The sequence below is a fragment of the Ovis canadensis genome, chromosome 21, assembly GCF_042477335.2.
Source record: "Ovis canadensis isolate MfBH-ARS-UI-01 breed Bighorn chromosome 21, ARS-UI_OviCan_v2, whole genome shotgun sequence".
NCBI lineage: Eukaryota > Metazoa > Chordata > Mammalia > Artiodactyla > Bovidae > Ovis > Ovis canadensis.
The window spans coordinates 40,789,941-40,812,997 of NC_091265.1; the positions used below are offsets into that span (position 1 = coordinate 40,789,941).

At 44.7% G+C, this 23,057-nt stretch overlaps 1 protein-coding gene across 6 annotated transcripts in view; it reads right to left on the reverse strand.

The window, feature by feature from the left end:
* The window catches only part of NAV2 (neuron navigator 2), a 426,264-nt gene that overhangs the window by 180,666 nt on the left and 222,541 nt on the right, over positions 1-23,057 (reverse strand). The window lies entirely within an intron of this gene.

The following is a 23,057-nucleotide window of genomic DNA, read 5'->3' on the forward strand; positions in this document are numbered from 1 at the left end:
CAACCCGGATGCCACGCAGCTCCACTACCTGTCTCAATTTTAATTCCACCTTGACTTTCTCCTATGCTCCGTCAGGCACTGTTCACCTCCCCCCTCCCCCCCCCCCACATTTTGGCATATGCTATGTGAACGCACACCGACCTTAACATCCATAAGCATGGGGCACAATTAAGCACACACTTCATGGGAAAACAAACGAAAATCCACACCATCACTGTGATTGTGTGGGAATGGTACAAGAGATATCTCCTGTCTTGAATGATTCAACCCATAACCAACCCCGTTTTCCAACTAAAGGGAAACAATGGAGGATTATCCAACTTTAAGAAAACAATGTATCAGAGACATTAACACAGAACAGATTCCCCCCCTCCACTAAAAATCCAGAAAAAAGAGAAACCAAGCATAATCTTGACAGACCTAATTACCCACAGAAATTGCTAAATCCCATCAAAGCCTATGCGTTTTCCCTATGTTGGCACTTTTAAAAGAGTTACAAACGTGATGCAGGCTGGAGTTTAAAAAAAGGCTTTCAAGCTTAAGAGCATGAACTGAGCACGAGGCTTCACCGTCAGCAGGAAAACTCGCAGGTTATCTGAAAGTCAAGGCTTCCCCCTTGGCACACAGGGTGTAGTTCCCCAGCCAGCCCCTTTTCTCAGAAAAGCCTCAAAATATTTCCAAATTGGAACTGGAATTATTTGGAGACAGGCGGGTTCCAAACTGGCGCTCTGCTAGGCACCGAGGCAGCCTAGATTGATGACCTGAACGCCAGAGCTGCCTTGCTCAGGCGGCAGGCAGAGCCACACAGCGCCATCCTCCACGTCGGGGCAGCTGTCAGAGGGAAGGGGGCAGGGACACGGCTGTGAGCCCATCCCCGTGCCCACCCACGACCACGCCTGCCCAGCGCAGACAGGGTGCAGCACCTCGGCCCCCAAAGAGCCTGTCCCCCACCCTTGCAAAGTCACAGGGACACGACTTACCCGGCCACAGTCACTTTCTCCCGCAACGATTCCCTAGGAAAACGTCTCCAGCCTGAGAGGCTGTCCTTCCGACTGTCACAACTGGTTTCGGTTAAACTGCTCATGTTTCTAATTAACTTTTGTCATCCGCAACTGCTCCAGTGCCCAGAAGCCTGGCGGGATTAACGGCTGCTTCTTCTTTTTTTTTCCCCTTTTTAAATACCTACGTTCCACCGCCTTTGAGCAGCAGAGTAAACTGTATATAAGAGCGGCTTTTTATGATTTAAAAGTCAACGGCCGCCAAAGCCGAGCAAAGGCAGCCCCTTGTGGGACACGAGCCGGGAGCACTCCCGGCAGACGAACTGGCCTCCCTTCCCTCTCAACTGCTCCGGGGGGTGGGGTGGGGGGAGCCGCAGCTCCGGGGTGATCCAACGCAGACCTCCCAATGTTTTAAAACACATACATCTTCCTGACTTCCCGGGGATTCGGGTTTGGAGCAGGGGCTGCTGTGCGATCCTCCCTTACAAAACGCACGGTGGATTGCTGGATCTTTTCCTGGGGAGAGCTGGGGACTGGCTGGGAAACAGGCTCGCGGAACCCACCCACACCACCAGCCCCTAGGAGGGTCTCCTCGGGTGGGACACGCTGCTCATGGAGGGCCTCCTGGGCTCAGGAGGTATCATGCTAGGCACTCTGAGAAGAGGGGCTCACTGCCCCCATCTGACGAGTGGGGAGACTGAGGCTTGGAGAGGGCTAACGACTGACCCTCCATCACACCACTGGAGATGGTCCAGGGTGGGATTTGGACTCAAGTCTCGAGACACAGTGCTCTTTGGGACGGCATCCCAGCTACCTCCCGCGATAAAGAACACGTGTAAACGACAGCCACTTAGATGACCAGCGGACTTCAGGGCATCTACCTCTCCTACTGCTTGAGTATATTCACGATGTCCATGGTGGGGGACAAACCAGCCCAGCCACTGGACAGGAGGCACTGATGCCATGGAGGCCAGCTCCCGGGAGGGCAGCAGTGACCCTCCAATCGCCAGTTCCACTCTCTCAGGACCGCTGTCCTTCCCTTTACTTGGGCTCAGATCTGGGGCAGAAATATTCATTCATTCGTACATTCAGTAAATTCACTGATGTCAACATTCAAAGATGGGTCATCCCTGGTGGCCCAGTAGTTAAGAATGCCTCTGCCAATGCAGGGGACACGGGTTCCCTCCGTGGTCTGGGAACTATGATCCCACATGCGGCGGGGCAACTAAACTTGAGCCACAGCTAGAGAGCCCTCCTGCTGCACTTCTGAAGCCCCCATGCCCCACGGTTCATGCTCCGCAACATGAGAAGACACTGCAATGAGCAGCTCGCACATAGCAACTAGAGAGTAGCCCCTGTTTGCCACAAGAGAAAGCCCGAGGACAGCAATGAAGAGCCCATGTGTCGCGACGAAGACTCAGAGCAGCCAAAAATAATTAGTTTTTAAAAATTAAAAACAAATTTAATGAGTGCCTAGTATATGCCACATGTTGTTCTAGGCGCTGGGATACATCAATGACAACACCGAGATCCCTGCCTTCATGGATGTCACACTCTAGCAGGGAGGAACTGATAATTCATATATTAATACATACATTTTATCATTTGGCAGAAAAGAAGTCCTAGAGAAAAGGGGCTTTGAATGGGGTGGGGAGATTGCAACAATGTCCATATGGGAGCTACAGCAAGTTGGGATCAGAGGTTTGCTCTTCTTTCCTAAAGAAGTTTCAGAACTACTCCCTGCTGAGCAGAGGCACACGCATCCGTGTGACTTCTCTGCTCCCACACATTCCCTGGAACTCTTACAAAGCTCTTACAAGAAATGCCCCTGCCTAACATTTCTGTGTAATTTTAAATCTTAACATGCACAGCTAGCAATCAGTTGTTACTAACCAGTTAGGGACTGATCCAGAGTTAACCAGACACCTGACTTGTCTAAGAGAAATGTGTAAGCCAATCAAAGACATGTGTTTCCTTCAGGAAAGGTGTCAGGTGCAAGAAGGGGCTCACATGCCATAGGCATGACGGATACATAATCACTTCCCAGGCTGTCCCCAGATGGCTCCCAGAAACTCTTGTCTTTCAAACCCCAGCTCAAATGCCTTCGTCCTTTGTCAAGCTCCCTGAGACCCTCAGGCTGAATGAACTACCCGGTTTGCATCATCACCTGGTATTTTTACCTACTCTGCTTCCCCGGGACACTGTCCAAACTTCCCTTTTTATAAAAGCATTTGGAGGGCCACCTACTTACACCAGGCACTGGGAATATAGCCTCTGCCCTTTAGGAACTCACTGTTCAAAGAGGTACCAGACCTCAAAACAGAGCACAGAAGCAATGTCAAGGCTGTAGAGGGCAGTACATGGTCCCAGGAGACCCAAAGATTGGGATCTCCTGATTCTCCCAGAGAGTCTGGGAGAGCTTCATGGAGGAGGCACTATGGGTTGGCTTGTTCCCCTGGTCTGTGAATCCTTCCAGAGCAGAGACCACTCCCTGCCCCCATTCATCCTTGTTTCCCTAAGCCTGCCAGAGCATAGAAAATACTAAATGGTTTCTGCATTGTTGGTGAGTAGTTGTGACATTTGCAAGTCACACTTAAGGCAAGAGAGACTCAAAATTTGTGATCAGTCATTAGGGTTTTATTAAAACCTTTCAGTCCAAACTCAGGATTAGGACTCAGAGCTTCAGAATTTCCACTTGGCGTTTTGCCTGGGTTCCCCTTGTTATAGGATCATGGGGACATTTCAAGGCTGCTTATGATGGCTGTAAGAGATAGTCCGTGGGGATGATTCTGAATCTGGTTTCTAGAACAGAAGTCCCCTGGGTAGGGCTCCCGGGCATCAGCGCACCACCAGACCATCAATACTTTAGAATTGGGTCACAGCCAGTTGCTGTTCAGTCACTCGCTCGTGTCCGACTCTTTGTGACCCCGTGCACAGCAGGATGCCAGACTGCCCTGTCCTTCACCATCTCTTCCCCTAAACAGTGAAGGGGCTCCAGGTCATGAGTGGTCTTGTGCAGGTGGACTGGACACATTTCTGTCATTCCTGGGGTATCACACCAGTGATCTCAGACCTTGGCTGAGGTGGGAAAGCAGCCATTTCTAACACTAGGCTTCTGTGATTCCCACCAGGCTTCTGAGTGCGTGAGATAAATGCAGGAGAGGCCTGGGGAGGCAGGCAAGGCGGCCAGTGTGATACCAGCTCAAAGGATACAGCATACCAGCTGAGGTATACCACTCTGCCCCTCCGTCTCCCCATTTGTAAGAAGGTAAGCTTTTCTCTAGAGTCCTTTCAGCTCTGCTTCCATTTGAATCTCAGCGAGTCTCCAAGAGGCCTGAAGAGGCTGGACCCCAAGAACGCAGCTAGGTTCACTTGCTAAGTTCTACGGTTACTCTGTACTATAGCACACAGGTGTTTCTTTAACTTCAATCATTTCCCTTACCAGTAAATGCAGAAAATGGGCTGGGTCAAGGTATACTCAAACTTTTATTTATTTATTTTGGCCATGTGGCATGCAGGATCTTAGTTTCCTGACCAGGCATCAAACCCACGCCCCTGTGCCCTGGACCACTGGACCTCCAGGAAAGGCCCAAGGAATACTCAACCTTGGATGAGCTGCTAGTGAATTAAAATCTGGTATTCCAGGAAGACAAATGAGGGAAAAGAAGGTGAATCCTTTAAAATTAAGAACACTTCTCTCTCTAATAACTCTAAAGAGAGAAAGATGGAAAGCACGAAAGAAATGCTCTGACCACCAGTATTCTCCCAACAATGGTATGTTGTCCACGGAAGGAGGTGAGATGAACACTTCTGATGTCACATGGATACACATGTTTATATTTTAAAAGTTACCTATTTATCTGCTGCATATCATAAAAGACAAGCAGTTCACATATAAATCAACAGTTTCATGGGATGGTTCAGATGTAGATTTAATTTGAGTTGATTTAAGGAAACTATGAAACAAATAAAAACACAGGTGGTTTACTGATTTGGCAAAACTCACAGCAAGTTTGTGAAAGACTAAAGTTGGGGAAACACTGTTCCATTAAATCAGAAATACTTATTTTATATGTAAAATATATAATAACTATTTTTAAAATATTTATTTCATACTCAATCTATTCTTTTGATAAATGCAATCAGTCAAAAGGAAGGTGAAGTCACTCAGTTGTGTCCAACTCTTTGCGACCCCATGGACTGTAGCCCTACCAGGCTCCTCCATCCAAGGGATTTCCCAGGCAAGAATACTGGAGTGGGTTGTCATTTCCTTCTTCAGGAGATCTTCCCAACCCAGGGATTGAACCCGGGTCTCCTGCATTGTAGGCAGATGCTTTACTGTTTGAGCCACAGGGTGGAAGGCCCCCAAATCGACTAGGTTTAAAACTAATCTGAAATGGCTACTTTAGAGCTTTATTATTTATATGTATTTGTTTCGCATGACATTTTACTGGGAATTGGTCAGATCTAGGAACATAATCAGGTCTTTGTTTAGCCAAAAGTAATTCTAAGGATAATGGTCTTAGGTTTGAGACTACTGAACATACTAAGAATAATATATTACATCAGGCCCAATAAACACCCCAAATATCCATATGCAAAATTTCATGACTTATTATATGTAACAGATGTTGGTAAATTCTGCCCTAGTTTGTATTTTATTTTTTGCTATACCAGGTCTGAGTTGCAGCAGAACTCTTAGTTGTGGCATGTGGGATCCAGTTCCCTGGCCAGGGATTGAACCCAGGCCCCCTACATTAGAAGCATGGAGTCTTAGCCACTGGACCACCAAGGAAGTCCCCTAGTTTGCACTTGAGAATGCTGATCACAGGGCCCCTGAACAGAGTTGATGAACCACTGGGGAACCACGCCCCGTCGACTGATCTCAGCTTTAAAAGGCCAGCTCACCAGGTTCACCCACCACCAACTGACAAACCACCGCAAAAAGGAAAAGTCTCATTTGAAATGCTGCAGAAACAGGAGGCCTTTGAAGAAGAGAAAAGGCTTTAAAAAAAAAAGAGTTTAAGGAGAGCATTAATCCTCCTGTGGGGAAGGGAAAAGTTTGGTTTTTCTGGCAACCAGCCTTTAACCTTCCTGACAGTAACCAAAATACTTTCTAAATGAAAATACTGTCCAAGGCAGATAAACAAGCATTTCTTCCTCTCTTCCTCCACGAGGACCAGCAGTGGCCCCTGGTCCCTTCTGTCCCTAGCTTCCTAGTTAGGGAGACGTTGGTGGTCTGGTCGGGGCAACAGGCACCCAGGGAGCACAATCTAGGCCAGCTAAGCTTAGTTCCTGTCACCGTACTGTGATTTTAAACCTGCTCAGAGGATGGGTCTAGCCTAAATCTTCAGGAAAAGGTCTGATCATTGGGCCTATAATTTGGGGCCTATACAATTTCATATAATTTGTTAAGGTGTCAGTTTTGAGTATACAAATTTGTTAGGATAACTGGAACCAGTTTTGTTTTTGGTTTGTTTGCTAGTTTGTTGTAAGTGCATGGACTCTAGCCACACAGGCTGGCGATTATTTCCAGAGTTGCTCTGCTTAGTTTCTCTACAACTGTGCTAGCCACCAGACCACAGCGGGGCACGTAAGTGGATCTCGCTCAATCCATTTAGTGGTTCTGCAGGATTTCTGCAGCCTGGCCCGAGAAGCCTTCTCAATACTGCTGTGACCAGTGTCTAATATTAAAGGCATGGGCTCAAACATAGTTTCTCTCCAACTCCTCCCTGGAGAGGAGTCTTGGAGGTACAGAAAGATGGAGAAAGGGGTCAAGAGAATTGCCTACAAAAGTGGTCAGAGAGGGGAAAGGCATGGAGTAGAAGGAGCTGGGCTCAGAATCCATATTTTCTAAGGATCATTTGGTGTCTATAAATCCATAGGCTCCCAACATCCAAGTTAGAATAAGAATGATGATTTATATAAACAAATATTTTCTTTAAAGTTGCTGTTAAGTTAGTCCCTAATAAAAATCCCAACGATGTTTTTGTTGAAATAGAAAAATCCATACAAAAAATTCCAGTGGAATCTCAAGGGACTCTGAATGGACAAAGTAATTCTGAAAAAAGAACGAAGCTGGAGGTCTCATACTTTCTGATTTCAAGCCTTTCTACAAAGCCATCACCGTAATACTGACAAAGGCAATCATATAGACCAATGGATAAGAGCCACCAGACATAAACCTTTGCAAATAATTTTTAAGAATATTCAATGGGGTAAAGATCATCTTTTCAATATATTTTCTGGGAAAACTAGATGTTCACATGCAAAAAAATGAAGCTAGGTTCATACCTTATACCATATTAAAAAATTAGCCTAAGATGGATCAAAGACTTAAATGTATGAGTTAAAACTATGAAACTCTTATGGGAAAAACACAGGGTAAAAATTTCATGATACTAATTTTGGCAGTGATTTCTTGGTATGACACAAAAAGCAGGAGCGAAAAAACAAGTAAGCTGAACTTCATCAAAGTTGAAAAAAAGTTCTGCATTAAAGGACATAATCAACAGAATGCAAAAACAACCTATGAGTGGTAATAACTGCAAATCATACATCTGATATCCAGAATATATAGAGAACTCATATAACAACAACATGATATAAAAATGGGGAAAGGACTTAAACAGACATTTCTCCAAAGAATATATACAATTGACCAATACACACACAGAAAGATGTTCAACATCACTAGTCATCAGGGAACACAAACCAAAACCACAAGAGGGTACCACTCCATACAATTAAGATGGCTATTATTTTTTTTGAAAAGAAAATAACAAGTGTTTCTGAGGATGCTGAGAAATTGGAACTCTTGTGCATCACTGTGAGAACGGAAGGTTGTGCAGCCACTGTGGAAAACACAATGGCAGTTCCTCAAAAAATTAAACATGGAATATGTCCTAGCAGTTCCACTCCTGCGCATATACCTGAATGAGGTGAAAGTAGGAACTTAAACAGGTATTTCTACACGCAGGTTCATGGCAACATTACTCCCAATAGTCAAAAGGTGGAAGCAACCCAAACATCTATCAATGTATAAACAATGGATACTGTTTGGATGAATGAATGAATCACCTAAGTGTGAGATATATCTATGTCTCTCTACACACACACACACACACACACACACACACACACACAATGGAGTATTAATTCAGCCTTCAAAAGGAAGGGAATTCTGACACCTGCAATAATAGGGATGTCCCTTCCATTAGGAAGCTTCTACAAGCCCCTTATCCTTATCCATCAGAGGGCAGACAGAATGGAAACCACAGTTACAGAAAACTAACCAAACCGATCACTTGGATCACAGCCTTGTCTAACTCAGTGAAACCATGAGCCAGGCTGTGCAGGGCCACCCAAGACAGATGGGTCATGGTGAAGAGTTCTGACAAAATGTGGTCCACTGGAGAAGGGAATGGCAAACCACTTCAGTATTCTTGCCTTGAGAACCCCATGAACAGTATGAAAAGGCAAAAAGATATGACACTGGAAGATGAACTCCCCAGGTCAGGAGGTGCCCAAAATGCTACTGGAGAAGATCAGAGAAATAGCTCCAGAAAGAATGAAGAGACAGAGTCAAAGCAAAAACAAAACCCAGTTGTGGATGCGACTGGTGATGAAAATAAAGTTCGATACTGTAAAGAACAATATTGCATAGGAACCTGAAATGTTAGGCCCATGAGTCAAGGCAAATTGGAAGTGGTCAAACAGGAGATGACAAGAGTGAACATCGACATTTTAGGAATCAGTAAACAAAAACGGATAGGAATGAGTGAATTTAATTCAGATGAACATTATATCTGCTACTGCGGGCAGGAATCCCTTAGAATAAATGGAGTAGCCCTGATAGTCAACATAAGAGTCCAAAATGCAGTACTTGGATGCAATCTCAAAAACAACAGAATGGTCTCGGTTTGTTTCTAAGGCAAACCACTCAATATCAAAATAATCCAAGTCTATGCCCCCATCACTAATGCTGAAGAAGTTGAATGGTTCTATGAAGACGTACAAGAACTTCTAGAAGTAACACCAAAAAAAAAAAAGATGTCCTTTTCATCATGCTGCTGCTGCTGCTGCGTTGCTTCAGTCATGTCCGACTCTGCGCGACCCCGTAGACAGCAGCCTACCAGGCTCCCCCGTCCCTGGGATTCTCCAGGCAAGAACACTGGAGTGGGTTGCCATTTCCTTCTCATCATAGGGAACTAGAATGCAAAAGCAGGAAGTCAACAGATACCTGGAGCAAAGGCTAACAGACTTTTGCCAAGAAAACACACTGGTCATAGCAAATACCCTCTTCCAACAACACAAGAGATGACTCTACACATGGACATCACCACATGGTCAATACTGAAATCAGATTGATTATATTATTTGCAGCCAAAGATGGAGAAGGTCTACACAGTCAGCAAAAACAAGACCGGGAGCTGATTGTGGCTCAGATCATGAACTCCTTATTGCCAAATTCAGACTTAAATTGAAGAAAGTAGGGAAAACTACTAGACCATTCAGGTATGACCTAAATCAAATCCCTTACGATTATACACTGGAAGTGACAAATAGATTCAAGGGATTAGATCTGATAGACAGAGTGTGTGAAGAACTATGGACAGAGATTCGTGACATTGTATAGGAGGCAGTGATCAAGACCATCCCCAAGAAAAAGAAATGCAAAAAGGCAAAATGGTTGTCTGAGGAGGCCTTACAAATAGCTGAGAAAAGAAAAGAAGTGAAAGGCAAAGGAGAAAAGGGACGATATATCCATCTGAATGCAGAGTACCAAAGAATAGCAAGGAGAGATAAGAAAGCCTTCCTAAGTGATCAATGCAAAGAAATAGAGGAAAACAATAGAATGGGAAAGCCTAGAGATCTCTTCAAGAAAATTAGACATACCAAGGGAACATTTCATGCAAAGATGGACACAATAAAGGACAGAAACGGTATGAACCTAACAGAAGCAGAAGATATTAAGAAGAAGTGGTGAGAATACACAGAAGAACCACACAAAAAAGATCTTAATGACCCAGATAATCATGATGGTGTGACCACTCATGTAGAAACAGACATCCTGGAGTGTGAACTCAAGGGGGCCTTAGGAAGCATCGCTACAAACAAAGCTAGTGGAGGCAATGGAATTTCAGCTGAGCTATCTCAAATCCTAAAAGATGATGCTGTGAAAGTGCTACACTCAGTATGCCAGCAAATTTGGAAAACTGTGGTGTTGGAGAAGACTCGAGAGTCCCTTGGATAGTAAGAAGATCAAACCAGTCAATCTTCCACCTGGGCTTCCCTTCCTCCACCCCAATCCCTTTAACTCCCTTCCGAATTCAGAAACATTCAGCCTAAGGGTGAAGTAGAGAAAAGCAGAGACATTACTTTGCCAACAAAGGTCTGTCTAGTCAAAGCTATGGTTTTTCTAGTAGACCTGTATGGATGTGAGACCTAGACGATAAAGAAAGCTGAGCACCAAAGAACTGATGCTTTTGAACTGTGTGTGGTGTTAGAGAAGACTCTTGACAGTCCCTTGGACTGCAAGGAGATCAAACCAGTCAATCCTAAAGGAAATCAGTCCTGAATTCATTGCAAGGACTGATGCTGAAGCTGAAGTTCCAATACTTCGGCCACCTGATTCGAAGAACTGACTCACTGGAAAAGACCCTGGTGTTGGGAAAGATTGAAGGCAGAAGGAGAAGGGGTTGACAGATGATGAGATGGTTGGATAGGTGTTATCACCAACTCAATGGACATGATTCTGAGCAAGCTCTGGGAGTTGGTGATGGACAGGGAAGTTTGGAGTGCTGCAGCCCATGGGTCACGCAGAGAGTCAGACACGACTGAGTGACTGAACTGAACTGACAACAGGGATGAACCTTGAAGACATTACGCTAAGTGAAATAAGCAAGTCACAGAAGGCAAATATCATTTGATTCTACTTATAAGAGGCCCTTGAAAAGTTCGCTTCGCAGAGACAGTAAGTAGAAAGGTGTTTAGGGTCTAGGGAGAAGGCAGGAATTTTCACAATAAAAAAAAAGAAGAAGACTATAAGTGGGTGCAAGTAACGGAATTCTGATCACCACAGTGTAAACAGGTGAGGGGTTTACTCCTTTTACTTCCAGTGGTTTAGCACAGGGTCTGGCACACAATTTGTTGCTCAGTGGCTCAGACATGTCCAAGTCTCTGTGATCCTGTGGACTGCAGCATGCCAGGCTTCCTAGTCCTGGCACACAATAAGAGCTCAATAAATATTTGTTAAAGTTTCTCTGTCAGTTTGATGGTTAACGCATCACATGAAATTACATAATTTCAATTGCCTTACAAGTATTACTTTATTCTACCTTGAAAAAAATAACATCTACTTCAAAGGAAGAGTGATCCTTCTGAAGAAACTAGCAGGAAAGCAAATCATACCACTAGGCTTTTTCCTCCTTACATTGGCCATCGCTGACTCCTTGGTCAAGCTTCTGACTGCAGTATTTCCTTGCCTCCCTCACTGCCTCATATCCCTGCCTGGACATATTCCCCCCAGTCTGTTTCTTCTAGGAAACCTCCAGAAACCAGAAGCCATCTCTTTTCATCGAAAGATGCAGAAGGCTCTGCCAGGCCTTCTCTGGGGTCCTAACCCTTGCTGCCCCATGTTGCAGTGAGTGGTCACACCTAGCTTACAAGAATAACTGATGTGCCAGGTCCCAGAAATGCTTGCTGGAAATTCATGCCTTGGCCCCTTTTATGACTGACCTGTTTCTCACTGGCAGGTGCCCAGATATCAATAAACAGACGACAATGATTACCCACACTGAATCCCTCCAGTGTGGGATGGCTCCAAGTTAAAAATCAGGCATGCCTAGCTTGTCCCTCTTGGCTAACCCTGCCAGTTGTTCTCATACAGCTAAGTGGACTCAGAAGACTAGAATCCTTGGCGATACTTTTTCTCCCATGAATGGTGAAATTTTTCCTATACCAAGTCACCAAAAAGATCATGTTCAAATATGCCAGTACCTTATGAGGGTATCACCAAAAATAAATGTGTGGAAGGTAAAAATGCATTATCCTAGTGACCTGGAGCCAACTCTGTTCCCAGTTCCCCTTTGTGACTCTCCCCTCAGAAGAAATAGAAGAAGAGGCCCTTGACAGTTGGCACCATTACAGTTATGTTTTGTTTTAATGTATGACGAGGTAATTCTTCCTCTTCAGTGGCTTACTTTGGATAAACGCAAGTGAAACTATGGGTGTGCATGCATGTGTCTGACTCTGCACCCCTATAGACTGTAGCCCACAGGCTCTGCTGTCCATGGGATTCTCCAGGCAAGAATACTGAGGTGGGTTGCCATTTCCTCTTCCAGGGGATCTTCCCGACCCAGGGATCGAACTCGTGTCTCTCACACCTCCTGCACTGGCAGGAGGGTTTTTTTTTTTACCACTAGCGCCAAATGGGTAAAAAGGTCATTTGTTTCCCTAAGCTAAAAGGAGTCTTATTTTCTTATAAGAGAGTACCATTTTCCTACATAGTTATCACCACATTTTCTCCAGTTTCACAAGGCACATTTTCAAATCCTACTTACTACCTTAAAGAACTGGAAAACTAAACAAAAGTTAACTTGCTGGAAATATTAACATACAACTGGGCTTATCGTTGACCTGGCAATAACACCTTAGAAAGAGAATAAACTCTTAAAATCTTTCTCTCCCTCCCATATATCCTTTACATCAAAAGATGTCCCAGGCATATTTGTAAATCCTCCCACTCCACTGGGTAAGGAGACAAATCATTTGACTGCTGACACTCAAAGGAAAATCTCTTTAAAAATAAAAGCAGTCCTATTTTTTATCTTTCACGTCTTAAAGCCATATCACCCTCAAAACAACTCTTTTTTCTCTCTTGAACTTATTTGTTCAAAATCCCAAGCTTTCAGAAGAAAGCTTTTGTTTTAATTTGTCAAGCCATTTCTCTATCTTGTACCATATATGGCTATAAGCACGTACAAAACTGGCCGTAGAAAGCCTTCTCCCTTGCTTTAAGGGTGTATGAAATTTCACAGAGACGATAAACACTTTATGGGGGCAAATCTCATTCTCCAGGCCACTGTCCACAGCTAACAGCTCTTGGCAGAACGCAATGGTTGTATGCTACTATAAATACATTCTCCCCACCTCTGCCCCCCAAGACAGAGCTGGCTGAAGAATGTTAACACGCTCTCCTCGCCTAAGATGCTGGTCCAGTCTTCTTGGTTTTTCTTGGAGCAAGGAATGGGCTGTTTAAAACAGGGGCCTCCAAACCAAGTTTTAAACCAGAATGCTTTCTACTAGACAGTATAAACAGGCAGCAACAGAGAGAGGGGCTCTCAGCTCAGGTAAGTTTAGAAAACAGATGGCTAAAGAGCAATCAATGTTCTTGCCTCAGGACTCCTCAGAGCCTTTAATATGCCCACTTGCCCTGGGGATATCCAAAATGATATGGGATAGTATGGATCCTATATGTATTTTTGTCATAGAACTGGTCTTATGGGATAGCTTAAAGGAATAATAGCCTTATCACAGGATGAATTCTGGTGAAAGTGAAAGTGAAGTCGCTCAGTTGTGTCCGACTCTTTGCGACCCCACGGACACCAGACTCCTCCGTCCATGGGATTTTCTAGGCAAGAGTACTGGAGTGGGTTGCCATTTCCTTCTCCAGGGAAATTCCTGACCCAGGGATCGAACCCAGGTCTCCCACATTGTAGAGAGACGCTTTGCCGTCTGAGCCACTAGCCTTATCACAGGATGTATTCTGATAAACTGCCCTAATGGGGGGGGGGGCAGAAGATAGGTATGTAATCCAATCAGACAAGACAGCAATCCAACAGGTAACAGTCACTAACCAGGAGAGCTACTCAAAGAAGGGAGAAGAGGCACCTTTGTACCCCCTGGGAAGCTATAATCTAGTAGACTGCAGAATGTTCTCATGCAATCACGAGATTTGTGCCGTAACATGCATTTCTGAACACTAAATATCCTTAATAATGTACCTGTTCCTTTTCATTTCAAAAGGCTTACCACTAAAGTCAAAAGGCTTTCCATGAAAACAGGAAGCAGCAGTCATGGCTGTGAAGGGGGTGTCAGAAGAGATTTCTATCCACAGGCTCACTGTGGCTCAGTGCTGACACATGGCAGCCACAAAAACTGATGTCATCCCGGCTTGTATTAACACAGGGATGGCATTCAGAGCAAAGGAGGTAAGGGTCTCACCCAGCTGTGCACAGCTCAGACCAGAGCTAGAATAGGGAAAACTTTAGAGTTTGGACCTGGACAGGCTTCTTAGAGATCACTACCTTCAGTCACTCATTTCTGCAAAAAGGAACACAGCCTTAGTCAGGTGATGACTTCTCTGAGGTCTCCCAATCAGTAAATGTTATAGCTGGCATTGAACTTAGGACTCTGGGGCTTGTTAAATTAAGTAGCTTTGCTGTCCCTACCCCAAACCTCCCAGTTCAGAATCTCTGCAGAGAGACCCTTCCAAACAGCTGAAGGCCTAACTAGCTTCCCAGGTGACCGTCATCCAGCTATTAAAGAATCTGTCTTACTACAACATGCTGGAATTTTTAACTTGCCCAGGATAAGGACTAGAATCTGAGGATGACCGTGAACCATTTTCAGCAAGGAGTGGCCAAACTGATGGAGACATTCAGCCTGGAGAAGAGAGGATCTGAGAAAAGGCAGAAATGGGAGACACCTTCTTAACTCAGGTAGCTTCCTTTCTCTTTGATTTTCTGGCCCACTGACAGCAAACCGTCAGAAAGGGTCACAGTAACCCCAGTCAGGGCAGGTCCGGGACTCGGGTCTGCTCTGTGGACAATGAGAGGTCAAGGACCCAGGCAGCCTGGAGGGTGGGGGCCCTCGGGGCTCCACAGCAAGGAGGGGCCGGACGGGGGAGGGAGTGTTCCCTGCAATTGTGGAAAAGGGGAGTTGAGCCAATCTGCTTTTATATGTTCTCTGCTCCACTTCTACCAGAGCAGCTCTCTTTACATGTAAGATTTTATTTGACGAAAGGTTTCCATGGGGAAAAAAAAAAAAACCTTTAACAACGTTAATAATCCTATATTAATAAGAATAACAGCCAACACCGACAGGGTCTGCACTTCATGCAGACACCGTGCTAGAAAGCATTTTTATTGTATTGACTTTTTTCATTTACCTTAAAAATCCGATGAGACAGGTAATAACAATTCCACTTAAGCTATCCCATAAGCCAATGGAGAAATTGAGGCACAAGGTGTTCAGTGCCTCAACATCAAACAGATTAGCACCAGGCAATTTTATTTCAAAGTTCACACACTTTGGCTACACTCCTAGTCTACCTGCCTGAACATGAGACCCTAAACTGGACTCTCAAAGTACATGCTCCTTTTGGGGTATAAAACAGCGGTATTTTCATCAACTCTTCTGTCAACAGCTCTCAGAAATGCTACATGGAAATTCTCTGACCTTTAACTCCTTCCCAGAGGAAAGAGAGAATTTTTCTCTCTAGGAGGTTCTTTTTTTAAAAAATGGGAATGTCAAACAGCTGGGCAATAACTTAAGTATGGTTTTTGTTCTTCAGAATTTAGGATGCTGGCAAAATGTAATTTTTTTGCTGTTATTTTTTCTGCCAATCAAAATCAGCCACCAACCAAAGGACTAACTTATTATTTTTCTCCAGGGGAATCAATGCAGAAACTGAGAGCTGAATTGGACTATTATTCACTATCTGTGATTGTATATGCCCAACATGTAGGAACAGGAGGGGAAAAAAGCAGTCATTTATCCTGATTCTGCCAAGTATGCAGACACGTGGTATCAGATAGATCAAATAATTCCGGGGCTTCGTGGCCATCACTGATCTATGCCCAGCTCTACCAGACTTCTGAGCCTTTGCACCTGACAGTTGCCTTCTTAATGGAAAAACAGTTTTTTTCTTCTGGAGGAAGAAAAAAAAAAGGCATCCGTGGAGGCAGAAAATGTCCCTAAAGACTGCTCATCAGCTTTATTCACCCAAATTGGGGAGTGATTTCCTCCAGGTGTCTATTTAGTTCTATACAGCAGGTCTAGCTGTGACAAGCTGGGGGTAGAGACTTCAGTTTTTGTAAGTGGAGCACTCATTTACATAAATCTAGTAACTCTGCTGTAAAGCTGAGACATTTTTTCAGAAGAAGAGAATCGTGATGCGGCAGAAAGAATGGCAAGGTAGTTGTTTTATTCTGCTCTGTGCTACTCCACAGCACCCTTAGAATCACGCCAGACAGAATTTAATGAATGGGATCAAGTCCAACTTCATAACCTTGACCTAGTCATTTAGTTTAGTTGAACTTCAGCTTATTCATAAGTAGAAACAGAACTGCTGCTGTTGCTGCTGCTGCTGCTGCTGCTGCTAAGTCGCTTCAGTCGTGTCTGACTCTGTATGACCCCACAGACGGCAGCCCACCAGGCTCCCCAGTCCCTGGGATTCTCCAGGCAAGAACACTGGAGTGGGTTGCCATTTCCTTCTCCAATGCATGAAAGTGAAAAGTGAAAGTAAAGTTGCTCAGTCATGTCTGACTCTTAGCGACCCCATGGACTGCAGCCCACCAGGCTCCTCCGTCCATGGGATTTTCCAGGCAAGAGTACTGGAGTGGGGTGCCATTGCCTTCTCTGAAAAACAGAACTAATATCCCTAATTATCATTCACTGAGTGCTAACCAAGTGCCAGATAGTATACTAAGTACATGGAATATTGGGTGAGCCCAAAAGTTTGTTTGGGGTTTCAAACCCCAAATGAACTTTTGGGCCAACCCAATAATTTCATTTACCTAATTAATTTAATTAATGATTTCTTTGATTCACACACAGGCATCTTATGAACCAGGTTTATTGCAGTTCAGAAATGTTAACAACTTGCAAGCATGGCTAGGAAGTGAACGAGCAAGAATCTGAACAGTAAGGTTCATGCTCTTAACCTGGGCACTCCACTAAACAACAGATGGTGACCGAAGTTCTCTTCCTTCACTATGAGGAGCAAAGGAGTAATAATGGGAAAACATTTTGCAAAAATACCTACATACATATTCACTTTTATCCCCCTATTAATATCGGGCTTTCTTGAAGTCAGGGACAGCTGTAACCAGTACTGATGGCATTACTGTCTTCATAAGCTGAGTGGGACCAGGGGCCACCCTAAAAGCTCTCCCTGACCCAATTCATAGAGAGAGGAAAAAACTTCACTTCCTGGGCCCTGTGCATTCCAAAGCACCCAGGGATGGCAAGAAACCTCCCACGGCCCCATCCAGGCTGACTGCAGACCGCTGGCAAGCTCCTTCTGATCTCTTCGAACCAGGGCCCCGTGCAAGGCAGGCCTTGGCCTGTGTACCTCGTCCATCTCCCCAGGCTCGCTGGAGACAACCCAGTTAATACACGGCTCTCACTGTCTTTCGCGATGACTCAGACACTCCTGGCAACATGCACTCTGTTTCTGTGAGACTCAAAAGGCTCTTCACGTGAATGACGGTGAAAAGGATTCAAGAAGCTTCTTACCCGCATGCAGAGCTATGATATATAATGTGGAAACCAGGCTAGCTCACGAACTGGCTTGGAGGTTTTAGCACACACTTACACATGCCAAAGCTTATTAAATGTTGTTCCAGGGGATCTTTGTCATCTTGAATAACGAATTCTGGAGGTACAGTAACCAGGGATGTGATTGAGGCTCAAAGTTATTTGGGGATGTTTCTACTTGGAATCCTAAAACCACCACAACGTGTAGTATCCGCTCCTGCATCCATTCGATCCCATCCCATCCTTCCAACGTTTCTGACTCTTCTAGTCCAGGTCATTTCCCAAGTGCTAGAGATAAAGCAAGGGACATAAAATCCATGCCTTTAAGGGATGCTAAGTCTTACCAGTGAAACAGACCATAAAGCAGAAGTAACAACAAAGTGTGACGTCACTGTGACAGGACAATGTTACAGAACTCTGGATGGCAGAGTGGGTTACTTCACTCAGTCTGGGAGCGAGAGGCAGGCCCGCAAGTCATTCAAACCGTGTTTTGTCGCCCTTGCACAGAACTTTAACTCCCCCCCCCATCTTTTAATTGTTTAAACTTATTTTTGGTTGCGCTGGGTCTTCAGGCCTTTGCACGGGCTTTCTCTAGTTGCGGCTAGCAGGGCGCTACTCTTTGCTGCAGTGCATCGCCTTCTCATTGTGGTGGCTTCTCTCGTGGGCCACACAGGCTCCAGGCACATGGGCTTCAGCAGTTGTGGTGCGCAGGCTTAGGTGCTTTGAGGCATGTGGAATCTTCCCAGACCAGGGATCAAACCCGTATCCCCAGCACTGGCAGGTGGATTCTCATCCACTGTACCACCAGGGAAGTTGCTGCATGGAATTTGTAGAACTTAATTCTTTCCAAAGTATTAAAAGGAAATAAACTGTCCAGGCACCCCAGCCAAATGATTAAAATTAAAATATATGGATTCTTCACGTGATCAAGGTAAAATCTGGTCAGCCAAATGCATTCATGATACTAATTACAACCAGGAGTTCTGAGGGCATAGCCATTGCCTCCGGGCATAATGAAAAATGGGACATATAACTCAATCAGAATGTTATTCCTCTCTGCTCACCCAGCACGCACGTACTCCCTTCATTCGGCGCACATACTGAATTTATTTCCACAATGAAGACTCCTTACAAGTCATTTCCCAGTCCACACTGGAAGAAAACAGATATGCAGACACCATGCTCATTCTTCCCGAAATCTGGCTGAGGAGCCAAAACAAAGCTGATGCTCTCACATAATCTCAAACCAATTACCGATCACGTCCCTCCCAACTGTCAGTCCAGAAGCCACAAGTTCAAAGCAAATGGCTAAACTTCCTCTATCAAGAGCCATGTAGCACAGTAACAAAGATGTAAACGAGCGACAGAGACCCAAGTGCAAATTTATGCACCCCATCTGGGACTTCAGGGAGGGAATGAAGGCAGGGAAAGACAACTAGCATTAGCCCCATACCAGCTAGGACCAAGCTTGGCAATGAGTCTTTTTCCCCTGAATTTTCGTAATGAGGAGAGCAATGTCAAGTCTATTTCACAGAACAACAAATCAGGCTCAGGGAGATCAAGTCACTGGCCTGAAAACATACAGGCAAAGACCAAGTTGAAATTCAAGCCCAGGTCTAATCTAGAGGCTATAGCTGGCGGCCCCACCCTCACTGTCTGTCTCTCTCCTTTTTAAAAATAGTTTTATTAATTTCTTTTATTTGCTTTGTGGGCTTTCAGTCGCATCAGGTGGGATCTTTCACTGCGGTGCGTGGACTATCAAGCTGTGGTGTGTGGGCTCAGGAGTTCTGGTGCCAGGACTTAGTTGCTCTGCTGCCTGTGGGATCTTAGTTCCCTGACCAGGAATCGAACTCACATCCCCTGCATTGCAAGGCAGATTCTTAACCATTGGACCACCAGGGAAGTCCCCCATCACTTGCCTTTGAAAAATTAATAGACCTGGGTCCAAAGCTATGGCGTCAAGGGTGGGTGTGGGATAAATAGTGGGTAGTAGCCTATTTCTGGGAAGCCTCTGTCTATTAGGGTAATGGGAACACCAGAATTTTTGTTAGAATGGGAGACTGTATCTGTAGGGAGATTCCTTAACAAGCAACCTGGGCCAGAGGCTGAAGTCCTAAGGGAATCTGCGTATGTTGCAGAAGATAAAAGAAATAATTGCTTGGTTCCATCAAAAAGAGAAAAAGAGGGAAACGAAGTAGGCAGGACAAGCAAGCTAGGGGACACATGATGTCAGCATGTCATTCCCTGTGACATTACCATAAACTGCCAGAAAAGCTACTAAAAAACTGGAAATGTTCGCTGTGTAGGTGTTTCTTAGAAGCCAGCAAGGAAACCGGCTTCAGTGTTGAGGGTGTAGGTAAAACAGAGGTAGCCTCCCCAGGGAGCAGCTGGGGAGATGCAGTCCCTGGGAACTTACAGAAGTCCTCAGGTGGGTTCCAGGAGGTTCCATCAGCTCTCCTGAGAGCAGGAAGTTCTTTGCCAGTATCTGCGCTGGTTAGTGCAGGTCCGGGACAGCGGACCCCTAGTTCCCCCAGCATCACCTACTTCGGCATCAAGTCACGCAGCTCTTCCTCCTGGTCTTGGTTTGCTCTCTTTTACTCACCCAGCACTCCCGCTTCGCTAACCCATGGCTCCCTGTGAGGGTCACAGCTCAGATCACCCTCTCATCTTGCTATCCTTCACAGGTCTTAGCGCTTGGTGCTGACCTCGCCCGGTCCAGACTCACCTTAGTCTAAGTACCTATCTCCTCTAGGACAGAGGGCAGCAAACCAGGGCCTGGTGGCCAAATCTTGTATTTTTTTTTTAATTAAAGTACAGTTGATTTATAATGCTATATTAGTTTCAGGTAAAGCAAAGTAATTCCATTTTATGTATATTATATATATATTCTTTCTCAAATTCTTTTCCATTATAGATTATTATAAGACACTGAATACAGTTCCCTGTGCTATACAATAGGTCCTTGTGGTTGATGCCCACAACTTTGTAAATAAAGCTTTATTGGAAACAACCATGCTCATTCTTTTACATAAAGTCTATGGCTGCTTCCTCACTACAACGACAGAACTAAGTATTTGCAACAGAAATCCCATGCCCCGTAAAGTCCCACATATTTTCTATCTGGCCATTTAAGATACGGTCTGCTGACCTTGCTCTAGAATGTAATTCTTCAAGGCCAGGGGCTCTGTTTCACTCATCTTTTTCTCCCCAGTACCAGATACAGGATAAATGTTGCTTGATCAAGTGGTTGAATGCATGCATAAGGATTAGATAAACATCATTAGCTTGTTACTGCAAAGATGCTAATTAGAAATGCTTTAAATAACTGAAGAGAGATATTCTAGCTAACTGTATTTATTAGTTAAGCCAGTTAACAGCAAAAACGGAGGCTTTTATGTTTCAGTGCTTATTGATTTGTTTTTTTCTCAAAAGCATGTTATCCCATTTCTCTTCCCTTAGGACCTGGGTCTAACTGAAAGCTCCATGTGAGGCTTCAAGCTGCACTTCTAAACATCAGTATCTATTACTGGAGAATCACAGACATAGCTTTAAGTGTTATCTGGAAAGAGGATAATTTGCCTTCCAGTTAAATGCTTAAAGTTGTTGCATTTTGGTACATATACCAAAAAATATCAGTTTACTTCCTTATCATTTAATGCTTCATGATTTAGTCATTAAAATAGCTCAATAGGGACTTCCCTGGTGGTCCAATGGCAAAGACTCTGTGCCCCCATTGCAGGGGAGCCCAGGTTCAATCCCTGATCAAGGAACTAGATCCCACATGCCACAGCTAAAAAGGTTCCATATGCTGCAACCAAGACCTGGTGCAGCAAAATAAATAAATATTTTTAAAAATCCCAGCTCCATAACTTATTTAACATATGCTGTATAAACGGCACTAATCTAAGTAACTGACTTTCATTGTCTAATTTACCCCTCACAATGATCTGAGGCAGTAGATCCTGCTACATCCCCATTTTATAGATGAGAGAACTGAGGCTTGGAAAGATTACGTAGCTGGTCCAACGTCAGAGGAGAGGTACACACCTACTGGCTCCAGGGTCTGAGCTGTAAATGATTATTTTATAGTTGAGTCATGAATTCATTCATTTACTCTATGAACAAATATTTATCTAATGTCTCTGGATACCAAGTTATGTGATGGCAATGGACAGAAAAGAGAATGCAGCTGAGTCCCCACCTGCAAATGAAGGACGGACAAGATAACCATAGAGCATGATGACCACTGAACGATACAGTAAGAAGTTAGAGTCTTAAAAACAAAACAAAATGTGGTCACTGATGAAGACAATGGAGAATGCTGTGGGAACACAGAGAAGGGGGTTCGCACTCAGCCTAGGAGAGGCTTTCTAGAGGAAACAAAGTCTGAGCTGAAACCTAAAAGGTGAAATAGGTGGGGGGTGGGGGGAAGCGTGAGAATGAGGAGGGCAGAAAGCAGCACCGACAAAGGCTGCCTACTTGAACAAAAAAAGCCCCTGCATGAAACCGCTAACTATTCCACATGGCAAAAGCGTCAAGTGAGACGGCAGGCAAGCTCCCTCTAAACGATCAAACACAGGGAGAAACGGCAATGAAGTGCTCCAGGTTTCACTTACTAGTCCCCCCTTCCCAACACAAGTCATTTTCTTCTTTAGGAAAATCAGATAACTTGTGATCCCGGACTCCCTCCCACCACACACTAAGTCCCTGATGGACTTCATGAAACCATAATGGCTGGTAGAAAGTCAACACTCGGCACATGCACCAATGAGTGCCCTAAGTTAACACAGCAAAGCTGTGCACCAGCTTAGAGTTAAAATGAATTATCTTTATTTTTTAAGATAAGAAGTGGATTATTCAGAGATACGCATTCCATAGACAGAATGCGGTCGGTCTCGAAAGGCAAGAAAAGCCCTGGGAGAAACACACTTCACAGAACGTGGGCCATCGCGGAAGGTGAGAGGCCAGAATGAATTATTAACTGGAGGTGGTTAGCTCCCAGGCCTTGGGGATGGAGGAATGTGAAGGAAAAAAAAAAAAAAAAAAAACACAGCAGGATTTTAACAGCTGGTACCAGAGTTTCTCTTAGAAGCTTTGTTTAGGAAATATGTTGGATATGGGCCACCTGAGTGGGGAAAATGCGGCTCTGGGGTATGGTCTGGAAGGAGACAAGAAAACAAGACACACTGCTCAGCGCAGGAGAGGAGAACTGGATGAGAGCAGCAAGGTAGAGCCTCAGAAACAAAACGGAACATGGTCACCGGAAATTCCCAGTGGCAGGGAAGCCGAAGGGCTTTTCAAGAACAGGGACATCCAGTTTTCAATTTGAAGGTTGTTTGTTTGTATTGCAACACCATAACCCCTCCATGGCCCTAAACGTTCAGAAAGAACATCTAGACCCAAACTCTTACCTCCCTCTTGAAGACAGGACGACTTGGGGGTGGTTCCAGCGCTAAGAGAGGGATACTGAACATAGGACGGGAAGATGCGTGATCCACAAGCTCGAGTATGTCA